The sequence below is a fragment of the Harpia harpyja genome, chromosome 14 (genome assembly GCF_026419915.1).
Source record: "Harpia harpyja isolate bHarHar1 chromosome 14, bHarHar1 primary haplotype, whole genome shotgun sequence".
NCBI classification, from domain to species: Eukaryota; Metazoa; Chordata; class Aves; order Accipitriformes; family Accipitridae; genus Harpia; species Harpia harpyja.
In genome coordinates, this window is record NC_068953.1 from 20278198 (window position 1) to 20298695 (window position 20498).

At 41.0% G+C, this 20498-nt stretch overlaps 1 long non-coding RNA gene across 1 annotated transcript; it reads left to right on the forward strand.

Annotated features, from left to right (window-relative positions):
* Positions 1–1226: 1226 nt before the first annotated feature.
* Positions 1227–7574, forward strand: LOC128151537 (uncharacterized). Its single transcript, XR_008238406.1, has 3 exons — positions 1227–1335; positions 1611–1679; positions 7409–7574. It is a non-coding gene; the product is annotated as an uncharacterized LOC128151537 (long non-coding RNA).
* The last annotated feature ends 12924 nt before the right edge of the window (positions 7575–20498 follow it).

Consider the following 20498-nt stretch of genomic DNA (forward strand, 5'->3'; position numbering starts at 1 on the left):
TACCACAGAACGGCAAAGGATTAGGATTTATTTTCCTTAAAATGGTAAAACTGATTACAGTCTTATTCTTTCTTTCATGGGGGGATGTGTTTGATCACATCAGCTTTTGGGGTCAGTGGTTGTCAAGAACATATTTTGGTGTTACAATACAGCTTGCCAAGCTCTAAATGTTTATGTAGTCCTAGTAACTTTACAGAATATATGTGATTGTTGTGGCGATGCTGAACTGAGTTCTGGGTAGGAAAATATTAGCCACAAGGGAAGAAGGAAAAGAGAAATGGATAGCTGCTGAAGTAACAGGATTAGGATTTAGAAACCTGACATAATCCTATTCTGGGGTATTTCTGCATTCTGTTTACTTGCTTTTGAATTGCTTTGGTGTCTTGTCCAAGGGAGATAATTCCAGAAGTCATTCACACCCAGGCTGCAAATTCGAGACTGCATTCAGGTGACAAATGGAGTGTGATTGCAAAGCTACCCAGAAAATTGGAAATCAAATTGGCTGTGATGGTTGGTCTATGTGGTCTCCTTTTGGAATCAACAAGAAGGAGAAGAAAATGAAGGACAGGAGGACAGGAAAATGAAGTGTGTCCTACTGTCCAGAAGATGAGTTTATTTAGCCGGAGTTGGTAAAGGGGGAAGCAAATTTCACATTATGTCAGCTCTGATTCCTGAGGCCTTAGGGAACACTCACCTTGAGGAAGCTGTTGTACTTCACTGGAAATTTGCTGTTGCAAAGAAAGACTCTAAACCCTGTAAGGGAGTCCCAGTGGTGAAGATTGTTTACATTGCAGCTGGGCCCAAACAGCCTCAGATAAGACTGTGGGGCCCTGTGGTGCATCACATGCTGGGAGAAAGTCTGTGGCTGGAGAGAATTCATAGCTTTCACGAGTGAAAAAGGACAAAAATGTGGGGAGGCAAAACAGCTGCGAAGAATTTTGTGTGATCCATGGCACTTCGTTTCCAGCCAGAGAACAGAACTCACATGTCCAGGACTTCAGCAGCCTTACCCTTGCATTTTAAACCCTTTAAACAGAGGGAACAATACAGAAAATCCCATAGGACACGTGAGAAAGGGGGTTGTGCTGAATCCCTGTTATCATTTCTTTGCATTTACTTGCTAACAAAAAATATTTTTCTTATAGAATGACCTCTGAGATTTTATCCTATGAAGTATTTGGTTTAAAATGTACTGTAACCTTCTTTTTTTTAATTGATCAGATCAGCCTTGAACACTCAAAGAAAAATCTGCCTGATCTGAATATTGCCTGAGGATTTAGAAAGGTCTTTCTTGGAAACAGAAGAATGAGATGAAACAATCATCTGTAAAGCATGGTAAGAGAGAAAAAGAATAAAGGAACGAGTTATGTTTGACTTGTCTTCTTCCAAGAGACGATATTTTTGGTTTTTTTAGAGTAGGCTTTAGATGTGGGAATTGTTGTGGCAGCTGTTCTCTACAGTTTTAAGATGCAGATTTATCACGGCACCTCTGCAGGCCCTGTAACCTCCACAGACCACCTATAGTCATGTGCACCTTGTGCCATGTATGGGAGAGAGTCAGAGAGGATCTTCTCTTTCTCCTCACTGTCCTCCATTGGTCTTTGTCACAGAAAAAAGAGAAAGAAGATCCAAGAGATGAACTGGAGCTGAGCCGACCATAGACTTTGTCCAAGGAGTAGGTATGTTTGGACGTATAATTGTCTTCCTGGTGTTTCACTAATGCTGATTGCTTTGCATCCTGGTTTCAGCTGGGATAGAGTTAATTTTCTTTCTAGTAGCTGGTATAGTGTTATGTTTTGGGTTCAATATGAGAAGAATATTGGTAATACACTGATGTTTTCAGTTGTTGCTAAGTAGTGTTTGTACTAAGTCAAGAATTTTTCAGCTTCTCAGGCCCAGCCAGCAAGAAGGCTGGAGGGGCACAAGAAGTTGGGTGGGGACACAGCCAGGGCAGCTGACCCAAACTGTCCAAAGGGGTATTCCATACCATGTGATGTCATGCCCAGTATATAAACTGGGGGGAGTTGGCTGGGGGGGATCGCTGCTCAGGAACGGACTGGGTATCGGTTGGTGAGTGGTGAGCAATTGCATTGTGCATCACCTGTTTTGGATATTCCAATCCTTTTATTATTATTGTCATTTTATTATTGTTATTGTTATAATCATTATTAGTTTCTTCCTTTCTGTTCTACTGAACTCTTCTTATCTCAACTCATGAGTTTTACCTTTTTTCTTCCGGTTGTCTCTCACATCCCACTGGGTAGGGGGGAGTGAGTGAGCGGCTGCGTGGTGCTTAGTTGCTGGCTGGGGTTAACCCACGACACTTTGGTATGTCAAGAAGCCCTGAAATATTATATTTGCCATTCACTCTGTTAGGAACTGAAAAGCTGGTTGTCTGAGACCAGAAAAGAATGACTGCCTAGAGGTTCTCGTGCTGCTTGATGCAGTTCCAGTGTCTTGCTAGAACAAGTTTCAAAACATGGGCAATTTTTCTCCTGCTCTGGTAACTTGTAAACCAAAACCATTTCTTTGTTTGGTAGCCTGTTTTGTAGTAAGACTGCATTATTTACCACTTGGGTTGTATGTGAAACTTTCCTAATGGCAGGTGTCAATCAAGTAAATGTTTGCTATCTCCCACCTGAGCAGAAGCAACACTAAAATTTCAACTGTGTCATTAATAAAGAAGGAGCCAATGGATATGAGAGCAATGAAAACTCCATGATCACTTACTCTGAAAGGGATGATTGTCGGTCACACCTTGATGGCGTCTGCTTGCAGATATAACGAAGAAAGATTATCATTGCTGTAAGTGACTGCAGCGACTCTGGTCAGCAAATAATGAAGATATTGTCGCAGTGATTGGACCTGCCTCCCAGGTGCTGACAATGTTAAGTGATATCTCAGTGGTATTTTGGGTCCTCATTTATGTGACTACAATAGAAAACCAGAAGAAAAGGACCCTTCTTTTTTATGACATAATTAATTTCATGCCATTCTCTGCATTTCTAAACTGAAAACTCAAGTTAGTCATGACCAAAGTCAGCTTATCTGTGCACCAATGACTCAGAGAAGAAGCGGTGAAAGACCTTTAAAGCAAAGACCTTGGTTTAGTATTGATACACCTACATAAATTGTCAACTATATATGAATTCCCTCCAAGTGCCTCTTCTGGATCCTGATGGGGGGGGCGGGGAGAGTGATACTAGCCATGAGTGTGAGCCATTAGCTGTGTCCTGTGGAAATGTAGAAATAAAATATTCTTTTAGTATTCCACTTCTTCCTGGGGTGCTAGCTGCTGTTGGGAATTGTGCAGAGTACACAGAATCCTTTTGTGTCTGTCCTTACTCACCTTAATTTGTAGCTTCAGTTAAAGGTGTTTGAAAGGAGCTTAGGTATATGGCCCCATCTTCATAGAAAGGGACAAAAGTGAATAATAAAGTGAACCAGTCCAGTTCTGCTGGGGTGTAGCTAGAGTGAGAAACAAGGAGACTTCAAGACACGCTTCTGTTACAGATCCAATCAAGCATCCCAAAGGCTGTGTTGTTTAGCTGGCAGGTGCCCCTGGTTGTCCTGAGTGGGTTGGCTTGGGTAGCAGACTGGAAAACATAAAAGCTGCAAGAGAAGTCTCTGACTCTTAAATACTTTTAACATCCCCAAATTTCTGTTGTGGTGACAGATGATACAATGCAGAGTTGATAAATTCACCTGCTCTTATATCAGGCATGTGCAAAAGTTCTGGGTTTTGCTTTGGATTTCTTGACTTCGTGAGTGTATTCCAGCTCAGTCCAGAACAAAAAGCTAAATCCTACTGAAACAATCAGTCCCCAGGGGCTTGAGGTTATCGTCTCTAATGTAGATATAAAAGTCAGTCATACCAGCTGCAGATGAAATCTTACTAATTAATTGCATGAACTTTGCTTCTGCCTGGTTTGAGATTCTCTCAGCCTTGCATCAATATCTGGGCACCCATACTGTACACCTCAACGGGGCTGTTGATTTTCCAAAGAAGACTAACAATTTTTGTGCCTAAAATAGCCATGCAATTACTTATGCTCACATGGTCTCACACTAACAAAATGGTTTCTGAAAACTGGTTTTGTTCACACGTGATTGAAAAGTTGCCCTACGTTGTTCTGCCAAGTTAGGCACTGATTCAGGTTTATGACCATATCATTAATATTTTAGTACCGCATCAGTAACTGGTTGCTATTAATATGTAGCGAAATAGTGATATAAAAAGGGAGATGTTCCCAATCATTTGGCAGAATTTGCATTACAGCTGGATGAAATTTATAACACATCTTCTGCAACCTACTGGTCTGAACTCCTGTTATTAATTTCTGCTGTGTTTATTTCTCCTTTATGTTCACTTTGGGCAATATTCTATCAAGTTTCCTGGCAAGCACAACAGTAGATATAGCTAATTTCAGCTTACTGCAGGAAAAGGACTTTGTAGGAAGTGAATTTTGAATTAGCGCTAGTATTTGCAGCAAAAATCTCCCCCTGAGAAGTCTATTCCCCTCAGCCTGGCATCAGCAGCACTTAAGTGCATGTGAATAGCCCTACTGACTTCAGGTGGTCAGCTGTTTAATTACCTTCCCAAATCAAGGCCAGGACCAGGAAACAAGCTCCCAGCATATGACCTGCATGCCCACTCAAATGGCTTGTCTCCCAAAGGCTGAACTTCTGAGTGACCCACAGATTGTTTGACCAGGTAATCTGGCAAATACTTTCCAGTTGAGAATAAATTTGAGGAAATGATCATCTGATGCACAAAGAGAGGTGAAATTTGTGCAGTGTATTTTTCATGACAAGGCAGCTATTGCCCAAATTTATTCAACCTGCTTGCCTCTTCCTGTTTCAATACTCCCAACAATCACATTTTTTCCCCACATTTTATTTAGGAACTCTGAAATAACAGGTCTCTTGCCTTTCTACCAGGAGAGTGGTGTGCTGTACACAGCATGCTGTACACGGGAGGAGGAGGATAAAGAATGACATGCTACTCTGTAAGCTACAACTATTTTTTTTAGACCTGCATCTGCTCTTGTCCCTCTTCTGTTCTCACATCACTCTTTGGCTTCCCTTAGGAATCCAGCTGTGTCATCACATTGTGTGGCATCCTAATATTTCATACTAAGCTGTAAGCCAATTAGGAATGACTACTTACCATGCTGAATCATAGGAAGAGAAAAGGATAATGTGTCCTTCATATAACGAACCTCCTCTTTTTTGGCAAGACAGATCACCTACACATTATATTTATAAGCCCTATGGCTTTTCACTCTACCCAATTAGGATGCAGCTTCCTTTCACACTGCTGTAATATTTTAAGGGACTTGTTTACAGATGGATGCTTATTGAAAGTGCTGACCTGCTACCATTATACCTCATACCACCTTTCATCTTCAGACACTGAAACACTGGACAAAACTTGATGTTGTAATCACCTTTAGCAGGATGAGAACATGAGTGCAGCAAAATACAAAAACCTTGTCCTGAGTTCCTAAATGAACTGGTGACCCTGGATGAGAGTATAAACTTTACCGCATGCCACCCAGAGCTGAGGAAGATGTTGATGAAAGTCAAACTGTGAAATAAATCCTGTTGTATCTAAAAGGAAGAAGGGTGAACCATTAATGTGTATTTGGGAATGCATGAAGTGTTTAGTAATGAGCATCAAAGATATTAAAATTTATTTCCCATGCTGAAGTAATTAATGGGCTATTATGCCAGGTGTTTAAGCTGCCTGGAGGTCTGGGATAAATAGTGTTCCAGCAGAGGATGCAAAATATGATTTAAGATTAAATGGAATAATGTTAGTTCTAGCAGAGCACTTAGGATGCCCCCCTTCCTCCAATTGCTGTTTCTTTTTCCTAAGCTGCTAAGTAGCTATTGATAGTATTTATTGTCTGGGAAATGAGTATTCCTTTAAATTTGTCTTTGGATCCTAGCACTGTTGTGAACTGAAGACTCCCGTGACCTGTGTCTGGTACCTGCCATCTTTCAAACCTTGTCTAATCTTGTTAGTTTTCACTGCAAAGCAAGCAGGGCAGCACCCCAAATGGCAGCACCTTCAAACCCTACAGGAGCCAGTTAACTACCAACTGCAGATGATAGATTTTGTGTATAAAGTCGTGTTAGGAACTGTATTCAAATAAGAGCCCTGGCTGCAGATACATCCAGGGAGAAAGGATGGCCTTGGCTTCAGCTTCTCAAGCTGCATTTCCCAAACCAAGTCCAGCTATTTTTGTTGCTTCTGCTGCTAACAGCTGCCAATAGAGGTTGTAGCTAAACAAAATCTGGGAACCTCTGGTTTAAGGCTTCTTCAGCAAGGTTCAGCCATACCCTGCGAGGGTTCAATTTGCTGCTTCACTGATCACATCCTCTTGCTTCCCCTCACAAATACCTCTGAGACAAGTTTTCCCACAACCTCCTAGGAAAGAGCAGTGGTGAGTCACAGCACTAACATCTGTGGCTGAAAGCATAGATGCAGGCAGCTGTAGGTGATCAGGGAGATCCTGCTTTGCTTTCCAGGGTAACTAATCCCACCTGTGCTGAGCAAGTTTGAGGGCTTAGATCTACCTGGTGAACTCTGACGGTAAGGTAGGGCTAAGGATATTACAGCTCTTCTACAAGAGCTTCTGCAAGTAGAGGACAAAGGCTTATGGTATTTTTCTTATTAAGAGAAATCTTCAGTAAGTTGAAGTTAGTTCTGCTGTAAAGGTTTTGTGCTTTATCTGAAATACTATTTGGTTTATAAACATAGGGGTTTAGAAACCTCTTGGCCTTCAAGAGAAAACTGCCTGTTTAGGAGCTGTACCTTTTTGTATTGTTATTCAAAACTGACTCAGTTAATCATTGCTAAAGGCCTTGCCAGCCTGTGTTGCAATCTTTTTTTAAAAAATGCAGCATGTATATAATTCATGTGGCTCCTCTCCACATAGATAAAGGCCTTGTCTCAAATGTCAGGGTGTGGGAGGAAAGGATACCTGACCTAGAGGGCAAGAATATTGAATGCACTGGTGTTGGACTTGACATTCCCCTAGTATACACTGTGATAACATCAATCTCAAGGAACCCTCCTGGTATACATACAGAGCTGCTGCATTTAATATATATTTCCAAAGGAATTTCATAGTAATTGAGCATTAAATTATGTCCACTTATTGTAAAGTATTACTGTTTTAATAAAAAATTATAAATGGGCTTCAGCAGGACACAATATACCAGATTCATACCACCATCTCTATTAGTCTTTATGTTATAATTGTCATTGACTGCCTTTACTGTATTATTTCTAGACAGTTCATAATTTTCCCGGCTGAACAAATGAAGATTTGTGAGCAAAGAAAGGCACTGACTGGATTATGTAGTGCTATTGATTTTTATTCTCCTTGTTTCACAGAATGCTCCTAAAAATCTTGCTGTCTCTCTGATGGGCCTTATTAGCACTCGGAGGAGCTGGCGTGAGTTGGATGGCAGTAACGCATGCTGTTGTGCTGCACTAGAAATCTCAGCTCGTGGAGAAGGAGATGTCAAAGCTGGCCTTGGGATAGATCTGCTGGATGTCCAGGTATGACCCAGGCAGTCAGGATTTGGGAGTCTTTGCCCAGCGTATGGGTTGCGGTGAACCATTACAAATCTCTATCTGCAAAAGAAACAGTGACTTGGCGACTGCCCAAAGGGAACTAGGCTGCCCGTTTTGCAGGCAAGGCAGTGCCTGAGTGGGAAACTGTGTCTCATTCAATAACATTTAATCCTGAGAAAGGTGATGGCAAATATTGGTATTTCCTTTCTATAAAGACTATGGCTTTTGCACAGGTTATCAAAGCACCTACCCCTATAGCCTCTCTTCGCTGTGGCTTTCAAAGCTTTTCAAGTTTGAAGAACAAAAACTTAAGTGAATGATGAGGGCTTGGTTCAGTTCAGTTTGTGGGGAATGTTGGTTATTTCACCTTGCTGTTTTGTGTCATTTGGGGATGCTTATATATTAAAAATTCCTGAAAAATCAGTTAACTGTAAAATGGTTTTTAAGATTGAAAAAGGGTAAGATTTGAAAATTGAAAACTGATATTTATTTGCAAAATTTGACCCACATCTATTAATTATTTTAGTCCTCCTGAGACTGTGAAAGAGGTAATTAGGTATTTACAGCAGAAATGATCTTACAGAACATTGCTATTCTATTTTATTGTCATTAAACAACAAATAATGAGCCACCAAGAAATAAGAGGGGAACTGTGAATGGAAGTTATGGCAAGATTCATTATTTCTGTGTATATTTTTGAGGCCTGAATGAAATGGCGTGTGTGGGCTAGAAATACAGGTCTTCCCATCCTTGGCTGATTCAATCAAGTCTGTAGTAGTATTTACTACTAGTAAAGGTAGTATTTACCTTTTAGATGCCTGTGTCTTTTATTGGATCTTGATGCATCATCTAGTTCAGATTAGTAATTTGGCTTTTTAATTAGCAGGGCTTCACTGTGGTCTGTTTGTCTCTCCTGCTGACCTCTGCATTATCTGTAGAAACACAGCCCCATGGGAAGATGACCAGGAATGCCTAAGACCTTGTACAAAGCACTAAGTGCTGTTTCCATACCAGGAAAAAGTGAACAAACCCTCTTATACTGATCTATAAGTTTCTGGGAACTTTCTGATTTCCAGGGGGTGGGGGAGCAGAATCCACTACAACTAAAAAGGTGAAATACCTGTCCAGTTAAAATAAAATAAGAACATATTTGAAAATTGTTTTCTACAAACACACCCTCATGGATAGCCCTTCTCTTTGTATTCAGCCTTTGTTTGAATAAAGCTGCTATTAAGGATTCCCATGCAGCAGAATTCCCCAAAGTGTCTCCATTCAATATACAAGTATTTCTGACCACACAAGGAAGGAGAGGTACAAATGCAGCCCTATCTTTGCCCTTATTGTTTATTAATGAAGCAAGTGCGCACACAACCCCTGCTCCTACTGAAAGCCGTAACTGACCTGTGTGTTCTGGTTTGTATGTGAAGTGACAGGAATTACACAGTCTCACTCCACAGACCAAACTTTTCACGCGGCTCTGATAGAAATGAGCCCCTGGGGACTTGCAGGATGCTGCCTTTGCTCTGTAAGACTCTGTGATGGCAAAGCTAGCTATCGGTTGTTAATCCCAACACATCATACAAGACACTTTCTATCTCTTCCTGTAATGTTAATGCAGCTGGAATTCCATAAATCAAATCTCAGCAGTAAAAAGGTTAATAAGTTTACACTATATAATTGAAAGCCATATTGGTGATTAAAAGGATTTTATATATCAGTTTTCTGGGTCACCAACTAATTATTTTTGGTGGCCTGTAATAAAACATAGCACCATAGGCAGATAGAGGCTGTAATCACATAATATATGGAAAAATACATTTACAGTTATTTGAGACAAGGTTGTGTATACCAGTTTGTTGAATAGCCTTTGAGGTATATCTTTCCTAGTTCAGAGACAATGGAAGAACTGCATGCTCCGTGTACTTGGTTAGGTTCATACAAAGTTATTGGATTGAGTTTTGAGGTCTGGCACTCTCTCTCCAGAGCTAAGCCCAAGGGAACCAGCTGTCACCTGTGATGGAAGGGTTCTGCCGAGGCACTGGGGATCGGATTGCTATTATAATTCATTTTAATGCATTCTTTGCGTACTAATCATTTATTGGAACAGGATCTTCTGTAATAGGGACATGACTAGGAAGAGACAGAGGCGATTGATCATCCTTGCGTAGAAAGGATAGTTAAAAAAACAAACAAAAAAGAAACCTTCTGTACAAGGGGCAGGTGTACGCACATGCACTAGGGATCGGGTTTTCAATGTGGAGGTAGAGAAAAATTGAACTCAAAGCTTGAAATGAAATCTCTACAGTAAAAAAGAAGCCTTCTGTACAAGGGGCAGGTATGCATGTGTGCACGAAGGATCAGGTATTCAGTGTTGAGATAGGGAAAAATTGAACTCAAACCTTTAAATTTCTACAGTTCTATCAGGCTGAAATACCCTCTGGAGCCAAACACCCAGACACAGAGACATTTCAGACTTCAACCTCTGTTTTGCAGGTTGTATGTTTTAGTGTATTTCTCTGATTGCATCAAGAAGCAGCTAAGGGCAAAGGCAGATACTGGGTATGCATGCGGATTTGGAGGGAGGTGCGGTACAGGGGGTGTGTGTGTATGCACAAATAGCTCACAGGTTACTTCTACAGTCTCCGGAGCCTCCTGTGGTCCTGTGCGAGGTAACGCAACCATAGCCTGTGTTGTGGTAAAGCAGCCAGCCCACTGCTGATCTCAGTTGTTCTGCCTGTTAAGCAAAGGGCAAATCACAGCTGGCAAACCGCAAGATGCGGTGAGCATTGGGCACATCGTTCCCGCTGTCAGGGCAGGATCTGAGATGTGATCAGAAACAAATGACCTGATGTTCAAATCACTCCTGGACAATGCTTGCAGAATCGCTTTGGAGAGCAGGACCTTCTGTGACAAGCACGTTTCTGTAATATTTCTTAGATCTTTTGGCTACAGCTTTTTAATTGGCAAATCATTAACCCTTAAATACCCATTGCATACAAGCAGTGCCAATGACATACTACAATGTAATGAGTAAAGGTTCAAGTCCTTTGCCACTGAAATTATTTGCTTGTCATATACTATATCTAAATAGGAGCTTTTCTGCACTGAAAATAACATCTTTTTATTTAAATTAAGTTCTTAAAGTGTTTCCTAGCAGCATAGCTAATGGGATACTTGGTTTTAAACACAGGCTGGGGAGGTTAAAAGTGGAATGGCAGTTGTGTGAGTAATGGCCTATGAGTCAGCTGCTGAACTTGACAACTCCATGTCGACGCCAAGTCAGAAGGCATTCGTGTGACACTTTGAGGGTAAAGAAATAAAAAATAAACTGGAAGTCTCCACTGGTAGAAGGCCATATCAGGGCTTTCTGAACAAAGACTGAGAAGGGGAAAAGTTAAGCAGTTATAGTGCAAATGAGGAAAGAGTTTGCATATATATTTGAATTACTTATGTGGATGTAATGCATCACGTGTACCCCTCTGAAGTTCAAAGGAAAAGCAATCTAGTTTAAGAGTCTGACTGCTGGAGGGCCTGTCCTGGCTGGCATTGCATAAGCCTCTCTCCCAGGGGTCTTTGCAGCTATAACTTGGTTAAATTTTGTTTGAACAATTTAGGGCTAAGAAAGAGCCAAATAGCACTTCTGCAATCTGCTGTTGTTACAGGCTGGAACAGCAGAATTGCTTGTCTTTCTGTCACTTTGTTCGGTCTCTCTTCAGGGAGATTTTTGTCAGTGGATTGGTAATAGCAGGAAGTTGTTATTTTTTCACACATAATCAGCAGCAGAAAGAGTGTGGTACCGTTTCAGCATCTAGGTGCGTAAAGACATCTTTATTAAAATTGACAAGGAGTGTAAGAACCAAAGCGAAAGAGGTTGTGAGGTGACTTAGACAAGGCCTAGTGGTAAGGTAGTGCATGGGAAAAGAGGGATCTTGCAGCTTTTCTGGGAAATGACTTCTGCCTCTGACACAGCTAATCCAGTTCTTCTGAATAATAAAATCACAACAATATCTAAACAGAGGGAAACAACATGTCCTGCATAAGCATTCCTGTTCTATAGCTTTATTAGAGATAACGAAAAGAAATTTGAGCGTCAGCTGCGTATAGTTCACTTCCTGGGACACATATGTAATGGCGTTCTCTGGATGGAGCTTCTGTCTGACATATTTTAGGTAGCATAGGCAAGGAAGGGGAGGATCCCAAAAACTCTTCTGTATCTGACCTAGAACAAGAGGTCAGGATGATAATATAGCCTCTAGTACTCCTTGTCACTGAAATCCTTTCACTTCACGCCTTATTGCATAAGTTCAATATACTTTTCAGCTAAAGCTCTCCTGAGCACTTAGCTCTTTAAACTCCCTACTCAGCAGGTGGCTTATTTAAATGTGGCTGTCAGGTTGGCCAGTGGCCAAAAGCAAATGGCTCAACGCGTGAACCGCAGTGTTTGGGTTTAATTCTGCTCTCATTTCTGCCAGCAAAATCCTCCTGACTCCGGTGGGGTTGTGCGTGGTACAAGTGAGTGCAATATAGGGCTGTCTGCTCAACTGTTTGTCAAATAAATCTATGGCCAGTCATTTGCATTATGTCAGCTAAACATTTGCCTGGTGCTTTCACATGTGCGAGCCAAGGAGGAATTCTGGATTGTTTGAAATGAAAACCATCATTGTCAACTCTCACTTAACCAATAAGCATTTCTTCCATAGTGTGTAAGTAGCTTATTTTGCAATCCACAGCCTCAAAGAGGAAATGTAAAGTTTCTCTAAACATTCAGTACAAATGGGGATATTAGCTGCTTAATTGATTCTTCAAAATTCGGGTCTTACAGCTGAAGAAGTGAGATGGAGGGAGGGAGGGGGGAAGCACATGGTTTAGATTAAATGTATGGAAAATAACTGCTGAATGATAAAAATATATTTTAAAAGTAAGCAAACCTGTTTTCCCTCTGCCTCTCCATTAAATGTGTCAGGAAAGGGCCTTTACAACTAGGTGGTAATTAGAGAGGAAAAAGCAGTGCTGGCAGAGCAGTCAGTCTATCACATCCTCTAAAGCCTAAATGTTACCAGCAATTAAACAAGTTAGTAGGGGAAAAACTTGACAAGCAAGTTTTATCACAGAATCATCTCGGTGGCAAAGTATGTGGGGCACTCTTATTAGATTCCCTCGTGCAACCCCAAAGATTTAAAATCCAAACTCAGGAATGCAAATTCAAACCAAAGTGACTATTTTCTTTCCCAGACTACCCAGGCGCAGGGAAGATTAGAATGCTAAAAATAAAACAACCTTTCCCACCACCCCCTTCCTCACCCCTCCAAAGTCAGATCTGTCCAGGTTGACTGCTCCATTAAATTCAAGAGCAAAAAGTTATAAATTGAACATATGGAGAGCAGTGCCTTTTTTAAAGTGATGTTTCCTCGCCTTAATGGATTTAGCTATGGCAGGGAGTCAGAGAGAAGCTGTCTTAACTAAATCTTTGACTGATTATGCATTTTTTTTTCTATTCATACAAGATAGATTCATCATTCCAATTTGTCAAGCTGGCGAAGTTCCAATTAATTACACCAGGAAAAGCTCAAGCTGCATTAGGCCTCTGTCAGGCCTAATCTAGTGCTTCATTTACTGGAGCCCCAAATGAAGAGATATCAGAGGTGTTGTTCCTCTTGGTACTTAATTTGATGAATGCCCTAGCAGCACGATTGGTGGCAGAGGTGTATATGTGTGTGTCTCTTCATCAGCCACCACTGCTGAAGTCGTCATGCTTTCTCTACTAATTTGAGGGCTCATCTGTATACTGGATGTTTTTTTGGAAGGCCTATTCTTCATCGATATGCCAAAAGGTTTCTTCTGTGTGTGCATGTGTCTGGGTATGTTTCCAGATATGCTGGACCTGATTCTGATCTCAGTGATGTGATGAGTTGGGATTCAAGGCCTTATATGTAAACGTAGAACAATACAAGTTAGACTGGATACTGTAAAGGGGCTGTAAATTTTGACATCCCTGTTGCTGTGTGTTGGCAGAGGAAAAGCAGCTTTGCATGTTGCTTCATGTAGTGTTCATAAGAAAGTGTGGGTTACCATCCACATCCACTGTAAAGAAGTGTTCAAAATGCTTGAATAACCTGAACAATTTGTTTGCTATGTGGGTTTGAAACTTTGATATAAATACATACATGCTGTATCAGCACAGTGAATAAGTATATGCAAGTACAGATAGACTTTCTGACACCATACTGGTGGGCTACTATTGAATGTATACATCCAAGTCTAATTTTTAAATATTTTACGGTAAAGACACTATGGACCAAGAACATATGTTTCTTTTCTGCTGCACTTTATGTACGAACTATTCAGCATAAGGTGCCAGAATGCCAATATGTTTAGCTTACTTTTGGCTTTTAACCACTGCTGTGATTAAAGATGTAACTGCAGCAATGCTGTCACTTTGCACATAGGTTTAGGTGTCTCAGGATGCAGCATTAGCCAAGAGTAAAGTAGCTTTGTACTTTGGCTGAGTACAGTACTAAAAGTCTTCATTTGCCAGCAGTCACCATGCTGGGATTCTGAGTTTATTTTCCACTGACTGTATTTGAGGGACTGGTGTGTGCAATGATGATTTTTAATGGCAGCTATCAGACATGCATATGGTGCTCAGTAGGAGACCATATTCAGAACAACCGAGGAGAGAATTGATGCAGTGATGACTGTAGTATGACAACTCCTCTGTAGACAGTTTGGACCCCAACTGGTGCTCGCTTTTGGAAGGGAGGCCTTTGTCCTGAGAGTTTGTATCTGCTAATGCATCAAATTTGCAGCTGCCATTAGTGTGTCAAAATGAGGTAAGCCCAATTGTGCTGGAACAGGGATAACACTCTAAATCTTCTTTTAGGTGAGATTCTGTAAGCATTCCTGTTTTGTTTCAGGGTAAAATCAAATAAGGAAATTTGAATCACCATGGGAAATGATGAAGGTAGAGGTAGACTGCAGTTGTAATGATCTCTCTTCACTCTGCACAAGAAGGTTTTTTGCTGGACGTATACATTTGAGGTTGGTTCTTAAATGCTCTGCTTAAAAAGTCACTGTGGACCAAACCCATATGTTTCCTTTCTGCAGTACCTTATGTATGAATTATTCAGCATAAGGTGCCAGAATGCCAATATGTTTAGCTTACTTCTGGATTTTAGCCTTATGTTTTATGTTAAACAGGTTGTTTTAACTCACCTGTTGAACTTGAAATAACTAAAAGCCTTCATATAGTTGGGGCCAGGCAATAATAAGTGGATTATGTGAGCTCTTGTAGTTTCCAAGTCTCTAGACTGGGCCTTCGGTTATTGTATTTGTACCCATATGCTATAGGCTGACTTTGGTTTGCACCCAGCAGTTCCTTTACATTTGCTGGTATTTGTCTTTGGTTTACAAGCATACTGGGGTATTTTGTGAGTGATTGCAACGTATATTAATGCCAGGAGGTACCCAAGGCTGTCCTAAGCTGTCAAGAGCAAGGTACCCGCTCTAGGTAGAGATTGTCTTGGCTGGTTCTTTTTCATATGTACCACCAACATGGTGTTGGAACAAGCTCTATCCTTTAGAGAAATGAGAAATGTTTTTTTGTCATTCTGCTGAGGAGACACACAGTTGGAGGCTCAATGGATGTGTCTGTAGGCTGTCTTTTTCTCTAGTTGGGTACTGATTTACAGAAATGTGTCCCCAGAGATATAGTGGACTCGTACTCTTACAAATGAAAACTAACTGGCCACAAAAGGGAGTGTACATAACATACTACCAAAGGAACATATTCACCCTTGTTCTGGGCACAAAAATGAGGTTTATTCACTGCTTAAGTCCCATTTAACCTTTCAAAATATAGCCTACACAGAGCAATGATCACACTCAGTGGCTTACAGACTCTGATGCCTTCTGATTCTTTTAGACAAGACAGAAGTTATCTCTTATGGACACAAGCAGTCCTGAAAAGACCATAATCCAACAGAAATTTCTTTCTGCAAGGACGCGACCCAGAAAGCTAGAACTGCTCTTCCTTGTGTTCTCAGTGAATTTTCATCTTCATCCAACGCTAAATTCAAACTCTGCAGTAGTTTGGGTCATCACACTAGCATCTATCTCTGAGGAATGATTACAGATGATGAGTTATTACCTTTAAATAAGGGGTAATTAATGCTTCCCACTCTGACTTTAATGAAAGGATTTCCTGATGGGGGGACAAGGAATATATTGTATCAGTAATGCCCCTTTGGGAGTTATTGGCAGAAAGTCTGCGGTTAATAATTTGGAGTAACAAATAAATGTGGGCAACTTGTGATATATGTATGGAAAATGAGGTGTCAAGTTATTCATTATGAATTATTCTGCCAGTTCTAATAATAACCCAGCTGTTGAGGAGGAAAAGCAAGCTAGATCTGTCAGTGCAGACAGACCCTTTTGCAGTAATTCTATCCCTTTCAAACAGAAAAATATAAACTTCCTCTGAGAACAGAAAATTAGATAAGACAATAAGAATGGGATCCCTGCTCCAAATCCATTTTTTGAGCTTAATGTACACTAATGGATAATAAAAGATGGTTGATTAACGAATGACCTGCACACCAACCAGCTGAAAAAACACTTTTTGGCAGTCAGCACTTCCAAAATCCATAGGTTAAAGACAAATTCAGCCTCTGTCACTATTCTCAATATTGTCAGGTGCCTTTATTCAGGTAGAAGTGTTTTATTATACAGACTGTGTGTGTCTGTATAATATATATATGTATGTGTGTACATATACATGTATCGCCGATTACATCTTTAGGCAGATTTTGGGAGACTATGTTTACAAGTAATACCTGAAGAAACTTGATTGAATGGCAAACCAGTGTCTGGAAACAGGGGAGCAGATGTGGGACTTGAGAGAGGTGGGTCCCATTTCTGGCATACCCCCAAGTTGCCATCTGACTGCAGACAGGTTCTTGCTCTCCCCTTGGGCTTTTTCTTTTCCCTTCCTCAAAGGTGGTGGTGAAACATCATCCATTAGTATTTACAAGCTGCTTTCCTGCCTTTTTGATAATGGCAAGTGTAGCTGGTGCTTTTTCTGAGAGGATGGTGTAATTTAATACTTGTGTATCAACCTCAATGTCATTTGTGGGGAATGCTCTCTTGAGCCACCAAAGCTGAAAGTGAGCACAGTATCTTAACCCTTCTGGATTTGGTAACTTGGTCCCAAACTCTCTCAAGGCACCAAAGGAGATTTCGCTCAGCTTTGCTAACTTTGAAGGCACAGTTAGCACAGCCTGAGCCAATGCAGTTAATCTGAAACCAGGTGAGTTGAAAGAAAATAATTAGAAGATTTCTGTAGGGCTTTGTCATATTTGAATATATTTCCTTTAAATATGTGGGGAAAAATATCCCTCTGCCATGTGATGCTTGGTCAGGTTTAACACTCTCATGTCAAAGGGTCTGAAAACATTAATACTCCTTTACTGATGAACCCTTTTCTAAAATATTAATAAACAACTCACCTGGCAGCCTGTATGTCATCCCTGCTTTGCATCTTGCAAACTGTGCACATGTCTGATTAAAACGTGAGCTGTCCAGGGCAGGACCCGTGCATTCAGTGCTGGCTTGCTTACTGGTGCTATTATAAATAATTAAGATAATTATCCAATATGTTTATGACAACTGACTGCTTTGGTTCGGCTTCTCTGAGGACTCCTGTCATCAATGAAAATTCTGCAAATGGAGGGGTTTGCAGACTGGCGCCAAAGATGGATTACCTGGAAGCTTTCAGAGCTATAAATGATGCACTTTCCATTTGCCTCTCCATACTGTATGGACTTAATCAGAAACTGTAATTTTATAGTGCGAGTAAATGGGTGAGAGACATCAACAGCATGAGTGAGACAGAGGCATTGTCTTTTGCGATGCCAAATCCCAGAATATTAAGAGTTTGCCAAAGGCATTTCAGAGATAGGTTTCCTATCTTCATCAATAATTTAAAACATTCCCAAGTCTCCTCTGAGTAGCTCAGAATAAGAGCTGAAGGCACGGATGTCAGAAGGCAGAGTGACTCCCAATTAGTCAGGTAGAGAGCTTTCTTGTTGACTCAGTCGGGGCAAGGGTGGCTATAAAACCCAGGCTTAAGTCCTTATAGATTCCTTAATAGTTTTTCTTCTTTAAATCTGTAGTAATTTGTAAGAGATGAGGGGGCAGTCCAGTCCCTGATCCACCGGGGTGTTCATTAGTGCCACTGAAAAAACACATGGGTGATTGTATAAGTTGCTAACAGAAAATGGGTTGGAGAATGAGCACCATATTGTATGTGAGCGAGACCCAGAAAGAGGTAGTAGCTTTTAAAAGCTGCTAGAAACTGTGGCATGTCTTGGGGGCATTATCAGCCAAGGAGAGTTTGCAGTGATGCCTTCTAAATTGGTGCTTCTTTTTTGAAAGCATTGCCATTAGGATTCCCGTATATATGTGGAGTTTTGAGGAAGTGACGGTATTTTGTTCCTCGCACGTGTGGCTCTTATTAGAACATTTTGGTGTCATGCAGAAAATTGCTTGTGGGCCCCTAAAACTGGGTCACATGAATGAGTTATCCTGAATCAGCCAATTTGCAGCAACTCTCTGGCTGTGTCTATCTGGCTGTGTCATAAAACTCTTGAGTGTGCTATCTATTTTTGAGCATGCTAAACGTGTTTATTTACCACACAGCTTATTGTGCACTAAACTCATCCACATGGCAGGCAATTTTCTAGTGCTTAGGCCACTATTTGACCCAGCTGCCATGGAGAAGGCTATATTAAGTCCAGCTGATCAGGGCTGTCTCCACAGTGGAACAGGAAATTAGTCTCTATAGCTATATGACTCTGTCAGCTTTTCTACACATTTCACACAACTGATTTCCTATAATGTGCAGCTTTTCCTACCATTCTTTTGTGTGTGTGTGTGTGGGGGGGGTAAGGTTATTTTTATATTGCATTCCCTGATGTGGTATTCAAATCTTAAGCATGACACTAATTACATATTATTATTATTATTATTATTTTTTTTACTTTCTCCTGACAACTGCTTACTGCACCTGTTTATGCCTTAGTGCTTTTAACTGCATGTGATTCCATCCAAAACATGCTGCTTGCATGCACTTGGTTTGGCATTGTGTTTTGCTGCACACTCCTACATTTTAATCACAGCTTTGCAGTGCTTGTCTGGCCTAGTGGCAGCGCTTTTCTGTGAAGCTTTCCTCCTTCGAAAAAACAAGTATTTTTCAAAGCTGTCCCTTGTACTGTTGAGATCAGATTTAAATAGTCGGTTACTATGAAAAAGTTGCAAGTCCCTTGAAGATAGTAGTTTTAGAGATGAGAGGAGCTCTGGAAAACTGCAGGTTAAGAGAGGATGAAGAAGATGGGATTGCAGTGAAGTGGGGATTTATTTCTGCCCCTGTAGGCTTGTGTTCCAGCACTGACTTCAATAATCCTGCAGAGTTGCAGATGTTGTTGGCCAGGCCTCGAGTCCTGGCTCCTTATTATATCTATATAAGATCAGGAATCTCATTCCAAGAGGAACAGATCTTCAGCTCTGCAACTCAGATTTTCAAGGAGTGGGGCATTTTTATCAGTGATGCAAGCTGTGATACAGTGTCTAACATGTGGCTTGAGTTATCTGTGTAGGCAAAGCCCCTCCATGCATGCTCCTAGCTCATGGCAAATGAAAGGTAATTCATGGATCTGATTAAAATTCCAGATCCTTGATGCTCCAGGTCTTGTCACTGTTTTGTTAATATGACAGAATTTAGTCAGCTGTGAAATATGGTTTGACGTTCTATCCCTTTGTCCTGCGTCCTTAAAGTCCCGTGAAACTATGTGATACTTGGCGGGACCAAATTCTCATCTAAATTGCATTGCTTTGAGTCTAAGGCAACTCCTCTACACTGCAAGGATTTTGTCCCTGCTCTTCCCTGCTGTAGAGGTCCAATGTGCTTATGCTTTATGCCTTGGGTTTTACTGATCAGGTGGTAATATGCCACTGGGCCAGTGGCTTAATGCAGGAATTACTGGAAGCAGCAATCTTGGAGTGCTTTTTATGAGGATAACAAGGCTTTTGCAGACATAAAAAGCAGGAGAAATGCTTGTTAGTTATGGGGAAGGTGAAAGGCTTAGAAAACTGATTAGTGTAGCAGTGTGGTCAGATTGAAATGAAAGCTCAGTGGCATAATCGTTAATTGGGTGCTTACTTACCTACTAATTTGAGCTTGGATGTCAGCAGTACTGCACTTCATCTCAAACCAGAGGTCAGGCTTTAATGCTACATCATAAATTACGTAAAGGCACAACACTAACAATTAGATAATTATGGAGACCCATGCTGTTGCAATTTAACTGGGCAAGTTCAGGGCAATCATGACAGGAATAGTGCTTAACCCTGAATCTGCTGCCTTTCTTTCAACCTGACAGCCAAATATATGTGGCCAAGGAGGTACCCAGCCGTCTGGCAGCCCACAGGTTAAAAGCATCTTCTCCTATTAGTCAGATTCATCAGATGGCCTGGACGAACTCTGAGGCAATACTGCAAAAACGTTAATTATGGTTCAGAAAGAAAAGCCTGTATTTCAATCTACAGGAGATTCTGGGCAGGGCACAACAGTCAGAACATTTTTTGTATGCAAGGCACCATTGTGGGTTTTTTATTTGTTTCTAAGCCAAGCCTATGTATATGTGTGGTTTATTTACTTTGCTAAAATAAACCACCAAGTCAAAAATAAGGTTATCCACAGGGATCTCTTTGCATGCATCCATGCTGCACAGGACAGACCCACAAAAGGTCACATTTTGAGTACTGGAGTCATTCAATTGCCCACAGCCTCGTGCTTGTGTCTGCCTGGCTGCCAGTGCTGCTTTCTGTGTTAGAAGTAGCATTGTAGAGCAGA